Below are 20,273 nucleotides of genomic sequence, written 5' to 3' on the forward strand. Positions count from 1 at the left end.
CAGGAACCTCCGCAGTGCCTGCAGCAGAAGGAAGGGCAGGAAGAGAGGGACGTTCCATAGTCTGCTGCAAGGACGGGGCTGGGCCGAGCAGGGCCAGCAGGCCCGGCCCAGGTGGGGATGGCCGCAGGTACCTGCGCCGCTCTACGGAAGCGGCCGCGGGTGGGCTTCTGCTCTTGAGACCGGTCCTTGGCTGCATCTGGCAAAGAGGGACAGCAGCCAGAGCTGAGGGGCCGCGGGAGAGGCCGGAGAACACAGGCCAGCCCTGCGCTCCCCAGGCAGGGACAGCCCCCTGCGTGCCCGGGAGATGGGGCACGGCTGCCATCGGGGGGGACAGTCCCTGCCCCTGTCCCATCCTGTCCGTGGGCATGTCCATAGGGATGGGATGGGATGGGATGGGGCGGGATGGGATGGGATGGGATGGGATGGGATGGGATGGGATGGGATGGGGCGGGATGGGATGGGATGGGATGGGATGGGATGGGATGGGATGGGATGGGATGGGATGGGATGGGATGGGGTGGGATGGGGCGTAGGCTGGCTGCAGGCACCGGCCCCGCGGCCCAGCTGCACCACTCACCGTCCTGCAGCGGCTGCAACTGCTCCGGCTCTGCAGGCTGCTGCACTGGGGCAGCTGCAGGGCTGTTCTTTTTCTTGCCCCGAAGCCTCCTGAACAGGCTGAGCACTTTGCTCGCCATCCCGCTGCCCGACCTCGAGGGACAGATGCCTCGGCAAAGGTCCGAGTCAGCGGTGCCGCAGTTGTGCCTTGCAGGCACCTGCGACAGGGAGGCCTCAGGAGGATGACAGGACAGCAAGTCCTGCCCTGTGTTCTCGAGGGCTCCTGCCACAATGACAGGAGACTCCTCGTGAACGATGTAGATCACCAACTCCCACGGCCTGGCCACAGGGGCACCGGCCACAGGGATGGGAGATGCCTCGGAAGGACTCCGAGTCAAAGGGTCCCGAGGTCTGGCCGTGAGGCCAGCCGCAGGACTAGCGTGTCGGAAAAGCTTCGGGTGGGCAATGAACGAGCTGGCTGTGCGGGGGATCCACACAGCACCACTCCGTCACGTCCTGTCCCGTCGCATGCACCGAGCACTCTGGCGTGGCCGTGACGCTGCCAGCACCTATGTCAGCGCGTGTCACAAAGGGCTGCTGCCACACCCTGTTCCACCGCGCCTCACGGTGACCCTGCTGCACCGTGTCAGGTGCAAAGAGGGAGAGCAGCCTATGTCAGCGCGTGTCACAAAGGGCTGCTGCCACACCCTGTTGCACCGCACTGCACGGTGACCCTGCTGCACCGTGTCAGGTGCAAAGAGGGAGAGCAGCCTATGTCAGCACGTGTCACAAAGGGCTGCTGCCACACGGTGACCCTGCTGCACCGTGTCACAAGGGGCCCTTGGTGACGCTGCCACGTGCCCCGGGGCCACCCCCTCCCCAGGCAAGGCGCCCCTGCTTGGAAGGAATCCGTTGTCCCGAGTGTCTAACGCACGCCTGGACACAGCAAGGCCGGCCAAGTGCTCAGGGAAGGCCTCTCCACGTCTGTGCCCGACCCGCACAGCCCAGCTCGGTGCTGGCCCTGGAGCAGAGCGGCTTCCAGCAAGCAAGAAGCAAACGCATCTTGCCAAGAGCTAAAACACACCAGATAGGGAAGATGGCATTAATAAAGGCCTTGGAATTCACAGCTCTCTGAGAGACATTTGGGGTTCTTGCTGGGCAGAGATGATCCGGCTCTGTCCTGTGCTCAAAGGGGGGAACACACCCTACCACAGGTGCTTGGCTTGGTCTCCGCAGGCCCAGGCAGGTGCCAAAGCTGCTCTTGACAGCCTTCTCCCTTCCCACGCCCCACTGCCAAGTGCAAGGGGCCTCAAGGACAAAAAGGAGCGCAGGGAGGCAAAAGGAGACAGCTGCACCTACATCACTGGGGGCTCCTGGGGAAGCACTTTGCTTGAGAAGCAAGCCCCTCTCTTCCAAAGGCATTTCCCAAAATGCGCACATTTCCCAAGGAACACCAACACACACTTAAGAAACCCTGGCAAGGCTAAATTCCTTCTGCTCCTTGCAGCACAGGCACTCCAGCTCGAGCTCCTCTTCCTTTGCCCAAGTCTGTTTCCACGGGTCCCTTCTGGCACGCAGCCCCGGGCCCCCTATATGCAGGAGCTGCCCGCTGCCTCCTCACGTGCCTGAACTCCTGCCTGTGCTCAGGGCAGCAAAAGCAGGCTGTTGCCAGCCAGGGAGCGGAGCCCTGTTCCCGCAGGAGGCTCTGGTAAGCCCCTTCCCCACTGTGCACGCAGCACTTCTCCTGCCTGCCCAGAACGCCCCTGGCAGAGCAGAGCACAAGCTGGCCGGCTCTGGGCTCAGCACACCCCAAACACAGGCGCAGGGAGACACAGCAGCTGTTTTGCAGCCATGCCCCAGAGAGATGGGAAGGATCCCCTGGCCCTGGTCTCACTTGGTTGGGTTTCTGACTGGCTCTGAGGCAGGGGCAGCGCTTCCTCGCTTGTGGGGAGAGCAGAGGCGCCGGAACCGCACGCAGCGTGCAGGCACTGCCTGACAGCGCTGCGGCCACTGGGACGCTCGCGCCTCTGAGCCTCTGCCACTCCGCTGCTACAGCAGGACAGGGAACTTTGCAGCCTGAGCTGCCCTTGTTCCTCTCTGTCCGTGCAGAGAATGCAGCGCGGAAGAGAAGGGCAGCAGGGCCCCACGTGTCCCCAGGCTCAGGTTTTGCGCCGCTTCAGCTCCACGGAGACGCGGGTAACGTGCAAAGCCAAACAGTTTATTCAGGTAAAGCGAAGGGAAGGGGTGAGCTGGCAGGTAAAAAGGGGGATGGGCAGGGCCTGAGGGCTGCAGGGAGGGAGATGCCAACAGGGAGAGAGCTGGCAGGAGCTCCTGGAGCTTTCCACAGGCTCAGCTGTGAGCAGTTAGAGCTGTGCCTGGAGCTCCAGCTGGTTCCTTCTGCTGTGCAGGTGCACCCATCTCCAATGGGAGCTGGAAATGGCCGAAGGACTCCGGTCTATCTGATCCAGCAGAGAAAGTCGCTCAGATCTTCTTCCCAATGCAACCTGGATCAGTGTGCTCCTGCAGGATGGGCTCTGATCTTCCCTGACGGCTTCAGGAACTGGAAGGGAGAGGACCAGAGTCACGGCCAGAGGCCAGATTGAGGGAATGCAAGGAAAGCTTCCTGCCAGGGCCATCCCAGCCAGCTGTTGCCATGGCCAGGAGGGAGCGGCAGCCACGGGCTTGGGCCGGAGGGTGCTGGCCACAGATCCCCCACGTGTCCCTGAAAGCTCTCCGGGCTCTGCCCCCGCCGCCCCTCCTCCGCACAGGGAGCAGAGCCCTCGGCAGCCCGGGCACGGACTGTAGCTGCATGGGGGGCCGGCATGTGCAGCTGCCCCCGGCGGTCCCCGCTGGCCCGCGGCTGCCCTCACTCACCCTCAGCGAGGACCTGGAGCTCCTCCTTCTGCCCCGTCATGAGCTCCGGCCACCCCTGGCAACACAGAGGCACAGGTGGCGGCCCCGGGCGGCACAGCTGCCCGACACGGGCACTGCCAGCCCCGGGGCCGCACGCCCTCCTCCCGGGCAGGGATCGGGCCGGGCCGCTGCCGCACGCTGCCGCCCCGGGGAGGGCGCGGCTCCGGCTGCCGGGGCAGCAGCCGGGCCGGGAGGCGGGGAGGGACGCCAGGCTCGTGGCTCACCGATGATGCTGAAGGCCGCCTCTCGCAGGGGCCTCTGCGGGCTCTGCAGGCGCGGCAGGGAGCAGCGCAGGTGCTCGGCCGCTGGGCGCTGGTCCTGCAACAGCTGCGGGGAGCGCTGGGAGGGAAGGCCCGGCGCGGGCTCTGCCCCTCGGCCGGGCGCTGCCCGAGCCCGGCAGGGGCCGAGCCGGCCCGCATGGCCCAGGGCAGGGAGCGGCGTGCGGGGTGCAGGCTGGCGGCCCCGGGTGCGGCGCTGGGCAGGGGCACAGCTGCCAGCCCCCCACGCTGAGCACCGGGGCCAGGGGGCTTCTCCAGCCTGCGGCTGGGGCTGCCGGGCTGTCCTTACCAGGCTCTGGGCGAACTTCATCCGCAGCTCCTCCAGGTCCGTCCTCCTCGGGCAGCGTGCCGCACAAAGCAGGGCTTCGCGAGAGTCCTGGAGAGCAGCAGAGAGCCGCAGGTGGCACCGGAGCCCAGGGCACAGGACCCGTGTCCCTGTGCCAAGGCCAGGGGGAGGCTGCAGCCCGCCAGGGCAGGAGGCGGCCGAGCCCCCTCCCAGGGATGCGGCAGCATCCCACAAAACCTCACCTTGGCCACGTGCCAAGCGCAGGAATAGAGGGAGCAGGCTCTGGCTCAGGATTCTTGTCAGAGGCTCTTCCCCCTCTTCCACTCCCAGCTCCATCACCTGGCTGAAGAGCTGAACGGAGAGCAGCTGCAGCTGGCTGTTGTCCTGCAAGGAAAGGAAGAATCCTAAGCACCAACTACTACAGCCCATTGGGGCAAAGGCCCAAACCTGCAGTGAGCAAAGAGTTTCCAGGCAGCGTCCAGTGCCCTGGGCTGGGGGCACAGAGCCTTACGTTGCCAAAGCGTGTCAGCGGGGGCTCAGCCAGCTTCAGGGCGGTGATGCTGGGTATCTTGAGGTGTTTGTCCTGCAGCACGTGCGTGAGCACGGAGAGGCTCGTCCAGAGCATCTCCGCATTGGGATCACGCAGCTGCTCCAGCAGGTGTTGATAGAGGCCGCGTATTCCTCTGCCCTGTGTGCAAGACAGGGCTGTGCTGTGAAGCCGTGAACGGCTGCAGCACCAGCAGCTGCTGGTGGCACTGGGGCAGCTGAAGCGGGAGGCAGGAGAGCTGGGAGCAGCTGCCTCTGCTGGCAGAGGCCAGCCGAGGCCAAAGGTGTGTGTTCCCCTGCCCCACGCTGCCAGCGCGGCTTCAGCCACTGCCCCCTTCTCACCAGCGAGGGCTCCTTGCTGAGCAGCATGAGGCCTCTGAGCTGCAGGCGCAGCCTGTCCCTGCACTGGCTCGGCAGGTGCCTGGATAGGAGCCAGAGGGCCCTGGGACCGTGTCGGCTCAAGTCCAGGCAGTCCAGGAGCTGAAAGGCACAGGGCAGTGACGGGGGAGCCGGCCGGCAGGAGCCCGGAGCCGCACAGGGCCGGGCCCCTGCAGCAGCGGCAGCGGGCGCGGGCAGCGTCCCAGGCGGCTGCGGCTAGCAGAGGCCCGAGAGCTGGGAGGCAGCTCAGGCAGGCAGCGCTGGCCGTCAGGCTCACCTCCACAAAGAAGGCCAGGGCAGGCAGATCCCGGCGTGGCTGCTTGCGGATGAGCAGGCTGAGCAGGTGCGAGGCCATGTGGGGACACAGGGGGCTCAAGCCACGGCGCATCTCCCTGGCAGGGGAAAAAGGCACCAAGGCCCTGAGCCAGCAGGCAAACCTCTCCCAGGAGTGACTGACAGAGGTCTGATCTTTCCCCAGCACTCTGCAAGGGGACACGGGCCCCTTGGGAGGCGGCTGCTCCTGGGCATCCTCCTCTGCCAGGCTTGTGCAGTCTGCTCGGCCGTGCCTCGGTGGCAAGGCCCTCTCGCTTACGGCCGCGGGGACTGTGTGGGGCACTCCGGGCACGGGGCACAAATGCTGGCGGTGGCGGAGGGGAGAAGGGAGTCTCACCTGGCCAGCAGGCCCGCTGCCTCGTGCTGGGTGTTGGCACAGAGCAGGGCGTCCCAGACCTGTGTGTGCTCCAGAGCCACCAGCTTCTTGTCGAAGCCCAGTCGGGAGAGCAGAGCCTTCATGGTCTGCGCTGCAAACCTGTGTGCCGAGCAAGGGCCAGGTCACGCTGGGAGCACTGGCCCTGGCCACAGATGGCATGGGAAGGACAGGGCGACTGGGACCTGTTGGGGTCGCTGGGAAGGCCGTGTTCCTCCCGGCACACTCTCCAGAAGCTCTGGGTCTCAACGTCCTCTGGCATCTGCTCTGTGGTAGAGAAAATTTCCAAGAGCAGATCCACGAGCAGCTGGGGAGAATAAATGAGCATCCCGTAGTGCCACTCGGACGTGGGGACAATCCTCCGCAGCACCAGAGTTGCCTGCAAGAGACAAAGCACCCTGAGGCAGCGCTCAGTGCCGAGGTGCCCATGAGGCAGGGCCCGAGGGGAGACGCAGGGCGGGCACCCGGCCTGCTGCCCCTGAGCCTGCCCTGAGCCCAGCTTTCAGCCCAGGCCGGGAGCTGCAGCATGGGGAGAGCATGGAGAGCTGCTGGAGAGGGTGACCTGGAGGGCGAGCAAAGGCCAGCTCCAGAAACTCACAGCCAGGGCAAAGGCGGCCTCATTCCCGCTGCAGAAGATCCTGCCGTGCGGTGGCTGCTGCTCTAGCACGGAGAGCAGCGCCGGAAGGACCTCCTCCATGGCCACTTCTGAGGTGGCCATGGCCCTCCACATCAGTGTGGCAGCTCTGTGGGACCAGAGCTGTGTGTCAGCACCCTGCCCCATGCAGCTGCCTGGGGCCGGCTGACAGAGCCCCGGTGCCCTGAGGGGCCGGGAGGGAGCATGCCAGCAGGCATGGGAAACAGAGGGGCCCGAGGGGCCCTACGGGCCGATGAGCACCGAGCTCTCGAGGCAGTGGTGCCCCGTACCTGTCACACAGTGGGGCACAGTGCAGGAGGCTCATGACCACGTGAGCAGGATGTTCTTCTGTCAGGCTCACGATGGCCACTTGCAGCCCGGCGTCCACAGAGTCGCAGGACGCCAGTCTCTCCAGGATGGCCCTGACCGTGGCTAGCACCTGGAGGGAACGGCATGGGGGAGACTTGGTGTGCTGTCCAAGGCAGCAACTTGCCCAGCTTCGCCCAGGAAGTGCTCGCCTTCCCACCCCACTGTGATGGCCCCAGAGGCTGAGCAGGACCAGCGGACATGGCCTGAAGGGCCACATGATCCTGGGAGGCCTTCAGCCCCGGCCCCAGGCTGCTTGCCTGCTGCGGAGAAGAAACACCCTTCTGGCAAAACTCCAGACTGGGTGCAGGACTCACAGTCAGGGCAGTCACGGCCTCAGTCTCCGGGATGGCCTGATTGTGGGTGTGTGAGGTGGCCATCCCCTCCGTCAGGGCCAGGTCAGCCTCAGCCCGGCCCTCGGCCGCTGCCCGCTCACAGGTTGCAGCGAGCTCAGCGGGCGCAGTGCTGGCAGCAGGCTCTGCCCGCAGCTCGCTGGGCATGGAGTCAGGCTGGGCCGTGCCTCCGGTCACGGTGGCGCTGGTCTTCCTGCGCCGGAGACGCAGGAACCTCCGCAGTGCCTGCAGCAGAAGGAAGGGCAGGAAGAGAGGGACGTTCCATGGTCTGCTGCAAGGACGGGGCTGGGCCGAGCAGGGCCAGCAGGCCCGGCCCAGGTGGGGATGGCCGCAGGTACCTGCGCCGCTCTACGGAAGCAGCCGCGGGTGGGCTCCTGCTCTTGAGACCGGTCCTTGGCTGCATCTGGCAAAGAGGGACAGCAGCCAGAGCTGAGGGGCCGCGGGAGAGGCCGGAGAACACAGGCCAGCCCTGCGCTCCCCAGGCAGGGACAGCCCCCTGCGTGCCCGGGAGATGGGGCACGGCTGCCATCGGGGGGGCAGTCCCTGCCCCTGTCCCATCCTGTCCGTGGGCATGTCCATAGGGATGGGATGGGATGGGATGGGGCGGGATGGGATGGGATGGGATGGGATGGGATGGGATGGGATGGGATGGGGTGGGATGGGATGGGATGGGATGGGATGGGGTGGGATGGGGCGGGATGGGGCGTAGGCTGGCTGCAGGCACCGGCCCCGCGGCCCAGCTGCACCACTCACCGTCCTGCAGCGGCTGCAACTGCTCCGGCTCTGCAGGCTGCTGCACTGGGGCAGCTGCAGGGCTGTTCTTTTTCTTGCCCCGAAGCCTCCTGAACAGGCTGAGCACTTTGCTCGCCATCCCGCTGCCCGACCTCGAGGGACAGATGCCTCGGCAAAGGTCCGAGTCAGCGGTGCCGCAGTTGTGCCTTGCAGGCACCTGCGACAGGGAGGCCTCAGGAGGATGACAGGACAGCAAGTCCTGCCCTGTGTTCTCGAGGGCTCCTGCCACAATGACAGGAGACTCCTCGTGAACGATGTAGATCACCAACTCCCACGGCCTGGCCACAGGGGCACCGGCCGCAGGGATGGGAGATGCCTCGGAAAGACTCCGAGTCAAAGGGTCCCGAGGTCTGGCCGCGAGGCCAGCCGCAGGACTAGCGTGTCGGAAAAGCTTCGGGTGGGCAATGAACGAGCTGGCTGTGCGGGGGATCCACACAGCACCACTCCGTCACGTCCTGTCCCGTCGCATGCACCGAGCACTCTGGCGTGGCCGTGACGCTGCCAGCACCTATGTCAGCGCGTGTCACAAAGGGCTGCTGCCACACCCTGTTCCACTGCGCCGCACGGTGACCCTGCTGCACCGTGTCACAAGGGGCCCTTGGTGACGCTGCCACGTGCCCCGGGGCCTCCCCCTCCCCAGGCAAGGCGCCCCTGGTTGGAAGGAATCCATTGTCCCGAGTGTCTAACACAGCCCTGGACACAGCAAGGCCGGCCAAGTGCTCAGGGAAGGCCTCTCCACGTCTGTGCCCGGCCCGCACAGCCCAGCTCGGTGCTGGCCCTGGAGCAGAGCGGCTTCCAGCAAGCAAGAAGCAAACGCATCTTGCCAAAAACTAAAACACACCAGATAGGGAAGATGGCATTAATAAAGGCCTTGGAATTCACAGCTCTCTGAGAGACATTTGGGCTTCTTGGCTGGGCAGAGATGATCCGGCTCTGTCCTGTGCTCAAAGGGGGGAACACACCCTACCACAGGTGCTTGGCTTGGTCTCCGCAGGCCCAGGCAGGTGCCAAAGCTGCTCTTGACAGCCTTCTCCCTGCCTACGCCCCACTGCCAAGTGCAAGGGGCCTCAAGGACAAAAAGGAGCGCAGGGAGGCAAAAGGAGACAGCTGCACCTACATCACTGGGGGCTCCTGGGGAAGCACTTTGCTTGAGAAGCAAGCCCCTCTCTTCCAAAGGCATTTCCCAAAATGCGCACATTTCCCAAGGAACACCAACACACACTTAAGAAACCCTGGCAAGGCTAAATTCCTTCTGCTCCTTGCAGCACAGGCACTCCAGCTCAAGCTCCTCTTCCTTTGCCCAAGTCTGTTTCCATGGGTCCCTTCTGGCACGCAGCCCCGGGCCCCCTATAAGCAGGAGCTGCCCGCTGCCTCCTCACGTGCCTGAACTCCTGCCTGCGCTCAGGGCAGCAAAAGCAGGCTGTTGCCAGCCAGGGAGCGGAGCCCTGTTCCCGCAGGAGGCTCTGGTGAGCCTCTTCCCACTGTGCACGCAGCACTTCTCCTGCCTGCCCAGAACGCTCCTGGCAGAGCAGAGCACAAGCTGGCCGGCTCTGGGCTCAGCACACCCCAAACACAGGCACAGGGAGACGCAGCAGCTGTTTTGCAGCCATGCCCCAGAGAGATGGGAAGGATCCCCTGCCCCTGGGCTCACTTGGTTGGGTTTCTGACTGGCTCTGAGGCAGGGGCAGCGCTTCCTCGCTTGTGGGGAGAGCAGAGGCGCCGGAACAACACGCAGCGTGCAGGCACTGCCTGACAGCGCTGCGGCCACTGGGACGCTCGCGCCTCTGAGCCTCTGCCACTCCGCTGCTGCTGCTGCTGCTACTGCTTCATTTGCTTTTTGGCACAGCCAGAGCTCACTGCTAGGCCACGGTGGTCTCTGGTTCTGCCCTCTTCCTGTCCCTTTTTAGGGCTGGAGCATTGCTGTGCTTTCAGGCTGCTGTGGTGGAGCAGCTGTGGGCCCTTTGAACAGCCTGAGCAGTCTGCCCACCATCCCACTATCTGTTATTACAGCCACTGTTATGAAAGAGGCCTTTGGTAACCTCAGATTCAGCAAGTCCAGGTGCCACCATCTGGCATCTGGACTTGATCACTCTGACGTGGTTTGCTGAGGTGGTTTGCTGGCTTATTTTGACTTTTGTTAATTTGAGAAGTCGACTTTGCCCCTTGAAGTCTTTAAAGCTTTTTGAGACTCATCTGTTTACCATGCTGAACATGCACGGTGATGCAACCTGACATCTCAAATTTTTTGCAAGTGTGTTTATTCACCTTCAACATTAAATTTCTATTCTCTGCTCAAAGGCTGAATTATTTCCAGGTATTGCTGTGTGAGAAAGTAATGGTGTTAGGAGAATTCTTTTCTTGCATAACAAGTCAGTTTCCCTGGAACTGAGAGTCTACACAAAGAAAAAGCATAAATACAAAATTACTTTCTTGCGTTTCTGGGACAATCTGTCCAGAATCCATCCTTCACTTGATCTATACACTTATTTTTATTACAATTATTTCCTTTTTTTTTTTTAGTACTATTAGTTTTCCAGGGACAGCAGTGTTCATTTTATTCCTCTTTGTATATTATGTCTACTTTAAAAAATGGCAAAAATAAAAAATCTAAATATTTTATGAATACCTGAAGGCCTCCTATTAATATTTACATTGTGGTATAGATCAGTGCTGCCAAATAAACTTACACCATTAGCATCTATTGAGTTGTCTTGGCAACAGAAGAAGGAATCTCACCTCGCAGCATGACCATGCTGAATGCCCTCTTTGTGACTGATTACAGTTAGTTATCTGCTATCATGTATGAAATATGTGGTGATTTCAGGATGCAATTTTCATTCTGGATATGTAGGATTTGCAGTCTTCAGTCTGTTGGAAAGGTATTGTGTGTAAACTGATTTGCTTTGCTGGACTCTGGCCATGCTCAGCTGTCTTGAAGTTTCACCATTGGTGGTCTCTAGTCTAGAGTTTCACTAAAGCCTCTCAGAGGCCTCTCAGAGCCATTTTCATATTTTCCCCTTTATATATTTCATGTCATTTTCCTTTGTGTAGAATGCAAATGCATTATGCAAACAAAATGTTCAGTGCAGCTAAACATGCAGTGATCAAATGCATATTTTTTCCCTAGCTTCTCCTTCCCTGTTAAAATTATTAAAGCTGCTCTGAGTCTTAGCTTTTTACAGAGTATGTTAAAAATTATTGGGTGAGATAGAATATGAAAACTTATAGGAGAGAGAGTGAGGTCAATTTGTCTCTGAGTAGTTTCTTGCAGCCATGGGAGCTTTTTAAACTGTAGTGTTCCACAATCTAAGAGGACTTCTCATCTTGTTGTATTGCCCTTTCTTGCAGTTGCTTTTTCACAATTAATCATAAAATCATAGAATATCCTGCATTGGAAGGGGAGCACAGGACAGCACCAAGAAACCCACCATGTGCCTTACAGCATATTGTCCAAAGACTCCTTGAACTCTGGGACATTTGGTGCTGTGACCACTTCCTGTCCTTTTTATTCTTCTTTTCCATGGTCCCAGGTGTCCAGTGTTCTATTGAGTAAAGAATCTGATAAATAAACATAAGCAAATTATGGAGGTCCTTGGAACAACAGGCCTCACTTCCTTCATTCCTTTAAAAAAAATAAATCTTACCTTCCCCTGTGTTATATCCATTTTTGAGAGAGATAAGGCTCATGGGTAGAAGCAATGATAGCTTTTGGATAGCAATAGCAAGGACAAAATACATCCTTCAGAAACATGGGCAATTATCATAACATCAGTCCCTCTCCTGGCATAGTCTAAAAGACTGTAGTCCAGAAGTCAAAATTTCACTCACTCTGAATGTTAACATGAAGGAACAATATCCTCGGAGCTCCTCAGTACTGAAGGGTCACTACTCTGAGGTAAAGATCACAGAAATTGTCAACTATGACTTACGGCTTTCTGAAAAAGAGAGAATGTGCAATGAGAATTTTTACAGGTTCTCCAGACTTCATCCCTACGGAGTTTCCAGGGTAAAGATGCACATCAGAAATACAAGTCATTTCTCAATTGTGGTATTCCCTGGCTGTGACAAGATTTCAGGATTCATAGAAATACTTTTGCAAACAACTGACTCACTAGAAACCCTATTGGAGGTCTGTACTTCTGACTGATTCTGTAACCCTAAGAAACCTTTAAGTCCTACAGAAAACCAACTTTTCTTTCTGAGCAACACCCTGAAGGCATTGTCTTGCAGACCATGATAAATAAATGAGCTGCCTGAAAAAAAATTAGTATCTCTTGTACACATTCCTGCTTTCTACAGAAATGGCACCCTGTGAAAAGAAAAGGTGTTTGAGGAACTGATTCATCAGCATCTTTAATATCCATGACAAGTTCAAATAAAGGCTGAAAGGAGAACTTGGTATTTGGTGCTTTACAACATCTTTTTCACTCGCTTAAAGAGGTCTCAGTGAAAATGCTTTCAAATCAATGCTCAGGACAGCCTCTTAAACTGTGCTAGCATAGCACACTGCTGTTCAGATACAATCTTACAGTCAAAGAGATGAAAATACAGTTTCTCACCTGCTGTAGAACATATGAAATAAAGGAACTGATGATTTACCTTACAGTCAGCAACTTGCTGCCTTTAGGACACATAGCATGTTTAGAATAATAGATCTTTTCTTATCTCTTTTCTTATCTCTAAGGAGGACTAAGATTTTTTTTTTTTTTTTTTTTTTTTTTTGTTACAATAAAAAATACTAGTCAGTATAGTCTGTCCAGTCCAGATCTTTCCTCCAGTCCCTTTCTATCCCTTTCCCTGAGTCTGAGGTCAGAAGTCACTTTCTAATTTGTGATTGGTTTTTTTTCCTCCCTGTTTCTCTGGAACTCCCTTTTTCTTTACTCACCCCGAGACAATAAATCACCTTTTCTTTTAATCTCTCTCCACAAAAAATTCACTTTTCTCCTTAACTTATAATTGGCTCTCTTGCTGTATGGCTCACTGTGATACTTACCTAAGAAAAGTTATATAATGAAGAGCATGGAAAAGACATCCTTACTTAAAAACTTTTCTGAGCCTGGAGCTGTCTTGGCTGTATGTCAGAAAAATTACTCTTGTGTTTATGTTTCCAAAACAGTGTCAGGAAGAAGAAATCAGTCATCTCATGTCTGAATTGTTTAAAAAGGATGCTGCTGTTCCTGGATGCTATGCTATCCATCCATGTCATGAAGATGGTCATTAGAACAGTTCCTATGGAAAAAGGGTCTCTCATGCTCATTGTTTGAGTTTCACACAAGAAACCAGTAAATCACCATTCTGGCAGCGGTGTTTACAGGAAGCAAGGAAGCACAGCCAGTCCCTTTTGCTGCAGATATGTTCTTTCCTCAGAGCTATGTCACTTCTTCCTTGGACACATGGAGAGCTCATTTGCATGTTTCAGGTATGTTTGGTTTCCTTACCAAAATGAGTAATCTGCATCACATTTTGTTCTTTTCATATACCCTGAGCCATAGCATGGTTTCAGAAGACTGTACAAGGGGGTGTGGCAGTGGCAGGTGTTTAATTTGTGTCTCACTTTGGTGGTAAAAGCCATTGGTCACTTATTTTCACCCATACGTTGTGCATTTAAGAGTGGTGTTGTGAAGTAGATCGAGAGGTACTTGTGACTGAAAAATCATTTTGAAAGAGAAAGGTTTCTCTGTAGCTGGATTAGTTCCCAGGCTGTATGAATGCTTTTGCTGTGAGGTTCCAGAAAGCCTATATGAGAGTCAGAGAAGCAGGTGTTTCATGGATCATAGAATCATAGAATGGTTTGGGTTGGAAGGGACCTTAAAGATTATCTCATTCCAAACCCCTGCTGTGGGCAGGGCCATCTTCCACTGAACCAAGTTGCTCAGAGCCCCAGCCAGCCTGGCCTTGAACACTCCCAGGGATGGGACATCCACATCTTCTCTGTGCAACCTGTTCCAGTGCTCACCACCCTCACAGGAAAGAATTTCTCCACTACATCCAATCTAAACCTGCCCTCAGTCAGTTTGAAGCCATTCCCCTTCATCCTATCTCTGCATGCTCCTGAAGGCAGTTTAGGCAGCCCTGACACAGCGTGTCCTGCAACCTGGCATGGTAGTAGGGATTTCTACATTCTTGCAGAGAAGAGAGTCAGAGGTCAATACCGGGCTTTCTTAATTAATGCCTAGGTAATATTCAATGCAATTTATTTTTTTTCTTTACAGTGTTTTCTGGTTTAGTGCATCTACAGACAGGAACTGAAATTGTCAGTGCATTAACTCACTGGTTCTCATCAATGTCTAGCCTGTATATCTATGGGTATCCCTCAGATGTACCTACATTCTGTGTATTTATTTACAGCTACCTTTCAGAGTGGCAAATGGTAGGGGACATGATCCGCACAAAGCATCCCAGAGGATGTTTCCAGTCACACATCTGTGTGTCCCTCAGTGCAGTGTGGTGCCAGATTTGTGAAAGACTGCTGATGTTAATGGGCAGGGCCCAGGAGTTTATAAGGCTGATAATTATTACTCATAGCCAGAGTAAGCTGTAAAAGTTGATCTCCCTTACATGAGGGCAAATTAATTCCTTTAGGCAGAGGAGAGCATTCCCTCTGCTGCACTGCAGCACACCTTAATTACACTTTCTCTGCACTGCCTGTTGCCTACCAACAATAAATAGCAACAGCAAATTTGCAGTATGTTCACGCAGTCTGAGGTCTGGGGAGGTCAAAACACCTAAAGCCATTATCAAACCCTGGAGCACCTCTGCAGATATTTTGCAGTTATTTTGGAAGTTTTGAGGAAATCTTAAAGCCTCTTTCCTTCTCACTTAACGAACAGCAACCAATGGAAAATCTAAAAAAAATTTCCGCAAATTTTCCATAGAAAATATTTGCATATTTTAATTTGGACACAAGGTTATGTGCTTTTGACCAGGAGGACAATATACTTCTAGACTCCCTGCAGTCCTGTTTCTTACACTCACATCAGACTCATACTAATTTCTAGTGGAAAAGAATGCTTCATTCATATGCAATACGTACTAAAGACAAGCCTCATATTCAGAATTCTTATAATGTGTGCATATATTTGATGTAATTCAATTTTCTCTCATCTTCTTCCTTCTTTTATAAGACCAAAGGGCAAAAGTGGCCATGGTAATTGCCTGTATATAGCCTGGTCAAAACCACATGCAATGTCAATGAGTACATTTTACTGGCTTCCACTGTGCAAGTGAAATGTTGCCTCCTCGTAAGGGATGCATTTGGTCTGCAAGGACAGGACTTTCTCAGAGTGTAAATGGCTTATTTTTCACTTCATTTGCACTATTTCTAAGTGGTCACTGTCACTCAGAAACTAGACAGCTAAACAAAAGAGTGTCAAAACAAGTGGAGATCATGTGATTGCTGGAATCCAGGCAATGCCCTAAGACAGGGGTTTGCACAATATCATCATTAGCAAGAAATTGTATGAGAAAAAAGTCGACTTAAAATTGAAAAAAAAATAGCAAAGCTTGTTAAAAGATATAAACTTTCAGTTTATGTTCTTGCATGTCTTTTTAATGCCTGTAACTCAACTTGAGCCAAAGGGCTGAAAGATAAAAGTGTCACAGAAATAGAGTTTTAGACAGTTCTGATACTACTATTCTGCCTCTGCTTAGTACGTTTCCCATTCTACAAAAATAATGTTGCAGATGGGCTTGCAGATTCTACATGCATTTTAAAGTATTATATACAACACAGACTCATGATATCTTCCTCACCTGTAAATGTATTTTGTGAGCTGAATCATCTGCACAGACCACAAGTTGCTCCCTGTCTTAGGGAGCCAAAGGCATGCAATCAATCAATCAATCAATCAATCAGTCAAGGTAACAATTTCCACGTTTCCTCTAAAATCACCTTTTCCTTTCTAGCTTCCCATGTTCATTTGGTCTGAAAAAACCCCGAAGTGAGCCCATCTACTGGTTCTAAACAGAAATCTATTCCTAAGTCTCTCTGGGGCCAACTCTTCATTCAGAACAATTCTACGTGGGGCACAGAAACTAGAAATGGGCAGAAAAACCACCCCAAAGCAGTGGCTGGGGTCAGTTCATGCCTACACAGCTGAACAAGATGTTTTCTCTCCCTTCTTTCTGAAATAGTTGTGGAAGTTTTAAAAATCCTCCTCATATGTTCAGACCTTATACTAGAGAGTAATGAAGTTGATGACCAACCTCATTTTAGCCATCTGCACTTTATAAGAGTTCTTTTGTCACACTTTCCATCCATTTCTCCTTCTGAAGAATTTCCACAGGACAGTGTGGGGGGTTTTCATCCAACAGCTGCAAAGTGGGAGGACAGAAGGAAAGTTCATTTCCACAGAGATCTTAAGATTATTATGGTAAATCAGTTTCGAGTCTTTGTATGTTCTAGAGTTCAAGGTGATCCTGAATATTAATTATACTCTCGTTACAAGTGAGAAGAGCAGTATTTGTCTTCTTCACAGTGTTTGAGAAAGAAAATCTAAAAATCTCTATTTCTAGAGCAAAAGAGTCAAGCACCTCAAGTATTGTGTGTGAAACAGGAATATGGTTTCATGCATTTAGAAAACCCAAGAAAAAGGGATGTAAAGAAAAGTATATTTATTTCTGTTTTTTGACTACTTTAATGCTTGTACATAAATATTGCATGTGTCCCCTCAAGTTCTCTTTTTTGTTTATCATAACTTTAATCATGTTGCATTTGTATAACTCTTCTCCAGCAGAGGGCTTAATACAGTCAGTTTGAGAAATGTAATTTTAACATCAGTAGAACATGTTTCTATTATAAGCTTTCTACTCAAAGCACAATGTAACATTTGTGAATTGGAAAAAAAAAAAGCTAATGTTTATTCACTGCATGATATTTTCTGGATGTTCTGGAAATTCAGTAATCAAGTGTCTCCTTAGGAGTATGATAAGCATAACATCAAAATCATCATTGCAGCAGTTTCAGTTTCTTCCTCACAGTAACTCTTTCATTGCTAATTGAGTTTTTTCTTAGCCCAATGCTTAGTAATATATGCAGAAAGGCACCAACAGGGCACAAAAAAGACTTCTATGTGGGCAGAAAAGTGTGTGCACCAAGATTAGTGCAATCAGGGAAAACACATGAGTGTGTGTGGATCTAAGTACACTCATACATGTATATGCACACATAGGTATTAATAAATAGAAGAGAATTGATATTTAGTTAGAGGTTTTTCAAGTAATTACTTTTATTTACAAAGCTTTGTTATTTTTTAAGGAGACACCATATTTTTGCTGTTCTATATAACACTTGATGCATTTTTAATGTTGATTAGCTACAATAATATGGTGTTAAGGAAAACTGGGTTTTGTGTGAGCATGCTCCACTATTTTGTGACTGCATGCACTATTTCCTTCTACTTTGGCTTTGGATTATTTAGTAAAAGATTTTAATTGCTTGCTTACAAACCAATGGAATAAGGTTTAGAAGGTTATTTTACTGTTTGCCATGGAACTAATAGTTCAGGGAAGACATAAACATGGCATTCAGTATTAGGACACTTTTATCTAGTATCCTTACCTCTTAGGGAAAATAAATAAATATCACATTCAAAATCAAGATGACTTTGGATTAAAAGGAAACTAGAGATATCAAAAATACTTTCAAAGTCAGAGCTTTGGTGATTGTTTGCTCTATTAATTAGCTGCATTTGGATTTCTTTTTTATAGAAGATCCTATAGATAGTGCCCAATACCTAATAATGTTACCCAGCCACTTAAACATTTGTGACTTTCAGAACTGTTTACCTTATATTCAACAAGCTGAGAATGTGCTCTAGTGCAGCTCCAGAGAGATCTGCAGACTCCTACTGCTGGTATTTAGCACAAAATCCACTCCTTTCTGCTTCCCCTTTCAGACACGTGTGGATACCCTCGTGTTCAATTGCGTTTGCAGGGCCGAAGCATTATTCACTTTTCAAGGTAGGCTTTCTGTTTTCTTATTTAGGATTCATGTTTTACAAGAAAGGAAAAATAATTTAATACATATCAGCATCACAATGGATATCTTGCTTAAGGTTGGGAATAGTATATCAAGTGATTGTTACTGCACTATTTTATAAGCAGAAACAAACCCAATGTAAAAAAAAAACAAACCTGACTTAAGTTTTGAAACAATTTCTTTCAGTATCTTGTAAAAAGAGAAATAGTGAAGCCACCAATAAACTCTTGTACTGCTTCAAATATAAATCAAAATGCATTAAAATCAAAAAAGTGACAACATTTTGGTATAGCAATGGTCTACACTGATGAATCCTAACAAGTAAATGACAAAAATTTATCAATGAGTCAAAACACTGCAATGCAAGACCAATAGAAACAAGGCATTAGCAACAATAAAGTGTGATTAACAGATGCAGAATTATTATCTTCCAATCAAATACCCACCAGCTAAATAATTATTCACTTTGTGCAATATCCTTTGACACTTTCCAGAAGTAGGATAGATTATTTCTCTTTTTTAGCAAGGAGTCTGGTCACTGATTTTCATTGTATTCTTTTTTTTTCTTTTAATAATAAAAATGGATAGCTGATTGCCAATTCCAGTTTTCAGTCTGTGGTACAAATAATCCTGATCTTAAATGAACAATTGGCAAAAATGCTGACACTGCCCAAGACAGTGAGAGAAATGCTGCTGGTATCAGCAAGTCAGGTTCTCACACACCACTTTGCAAAGGATGGAATGGTGCCGAATGCACCATGGTTTTAGAAAGAGGATTTGGTAGGTTCAACTTTCTTATGAAACTGTGTATTTGAAACTTCCTGTGTAAGGCATTATGAGTATATAATTCATTCTCTGGTTTCCAGAATAGTCATTCAGGTTTTTTTTTTATACAGCAAATAAACACTGGCTAACAGCTGTACTTCCTCCTAAGCTGTACAGCTCAGGTTATCAAAGATATATGACTTGGATTAAAACTACGGTATCAAATATTCAGAAATCAGCAGGAGAAGACATATTTAAAAGCAATATGTATTGTGCTTATTTAGGGAAAAAAGGAGATTACATCTGCTGCTGCTCTTCACTTGTTTTGAGAATTTTTAGTGTTGAAACAAAAATAAGGCATGCATCGTGAATAAAGAAGGCATTCAATGATGTTCATGGTATCAAAGTAAAGGCAATAAAAGAAAATTGGCTTGGAACAAATTAAAGAACAAACCTTTTCATGCAGCATACAGATAAACTCTGGAACTTGTTGTCATAAATTACAGAATCTAAAAATGCCTCCAAAAAGACAAATTAGTCAAATTCATGGAGGACAGTCCTGTTGATGTCTGTTTCAGCTGATGATCCAGACAGAAGTTTATTACAAAGTGCTGATTTCTGTGCTGTTAAGAGAAAAACACTCAATAAATACCATTGCTCCATCACTCCATGACTGAATATACTTTACGTTCTTGGGGCAAAGCTAACATCCATCAATCATTTTCCATACATAATAATTAAGACAATTTATTTAGGGAAAATAAACCAGTTTCCAGAAATGTAGAAAGAGCAAAACTTGAGGTCTTTGGATGCTTCCAAAGTAGAGCTAAGTAGCATAATTCATGATTTTATAATTGAGGCATAAGCATCTTTCTGTGATAAATACACAGCAGATTTAACTTCAGGGATAAAACCTGCAGGGATATGTTCAGATGTACAACAGCAAAAGGATTTACAGCAATGAGAAAGCACTGAAAAAATATCAAGTTCTTGATAACTTGTGTAATTAAAAGATCTTCAAAATGTTCTTTCAAATATCTAAGAAGAAAGAACCATTGTCAGGTCTAGTTCATTTTAGCTGGGGTAAATTTCAACAGAAAATTCTGCAGATGCATGTGTGTTTATGTATTGGAGAGCAATATTGTACAAAACAAGACAAGTGCAGGTTACTCACCGTCAGGATAATAGGGGGAAAAACAGAAAAATATTTATCACTGCCTTTTAAGGGACCTCATAACAGTCTCCCACACATTCTCAGTGTTCAGCCCAAGTTTCTGCATGTCCACCTCTGTGAACTTGGAGCAAAGTCAGCTCTGAGGATTCATGTGCAGGCAGACAGCTGTGCCAGTACTCTGCCAAGCATCAGTACTAAGATGCTGGGGAAAGGTTTGGGTGTTTCCCCTGTTGCATTTGATTTTCACTGTACATCACTATGATGACAGAAGAACAAAGAAAGATTTTGGGGAGGTGGGCATTGTTCTGGGGGGTGGGGAGATGTCCCCAGGTGGAGCAGTGCCCTGAAGGAGCCCTCATTCCTCATTCCTGAGCACCTCCTTGGCTCACAAAACAAACCGTGGTGTCAGGATTAAGTTTCTAATGGCACTGACAGATAAACAGGCACAAAATAGACTGAATTCAGCCTCTTGCTTTGAGACAGAGCATGAAATTATGATTCCCAAAACTCATCAGCACAAAGCACATCTTTGGCCAATAAAGAAAATA

The 20,273-nt window shown here is 51.0% G+C and overlaps 1 long non-coding RNA gene across 1 annotated transcript; it reads left to right on the forward strand.

Moving 5' to 3' along the window:
• Positions 1-10,538: 10,538 nt before the first annotated feature.
• On the forward strand, positions 10,539-18,795 carry LOC135309429 (uncharacterized). Its single transcript, XR_010369703.1, has 3 exons — positions 10,539-10,686; positions 12,924-13,226; positions 17,704-18,795. It is a non-coding gene; the product is annotated as an uncharacterized LOC135309429 (long non-coding RNA).
• Positions 18,796-20,273: the final 1,478 nt, after the last annotated feature.

This window comes from Passer domesticus, chromosome 10, assembly GCF_036417665.1.
Source record: "Passer domesticus isolate bPasDom1 chromosome 10, bPasDom1.hap1, whole genome shotgun sequence".
Classification (NCBI taxonomy): Eukaryota; Metazoa; Chordata; class Aves; order Passeriformes; family Passeridae; genus Passer; species Passer domesticus.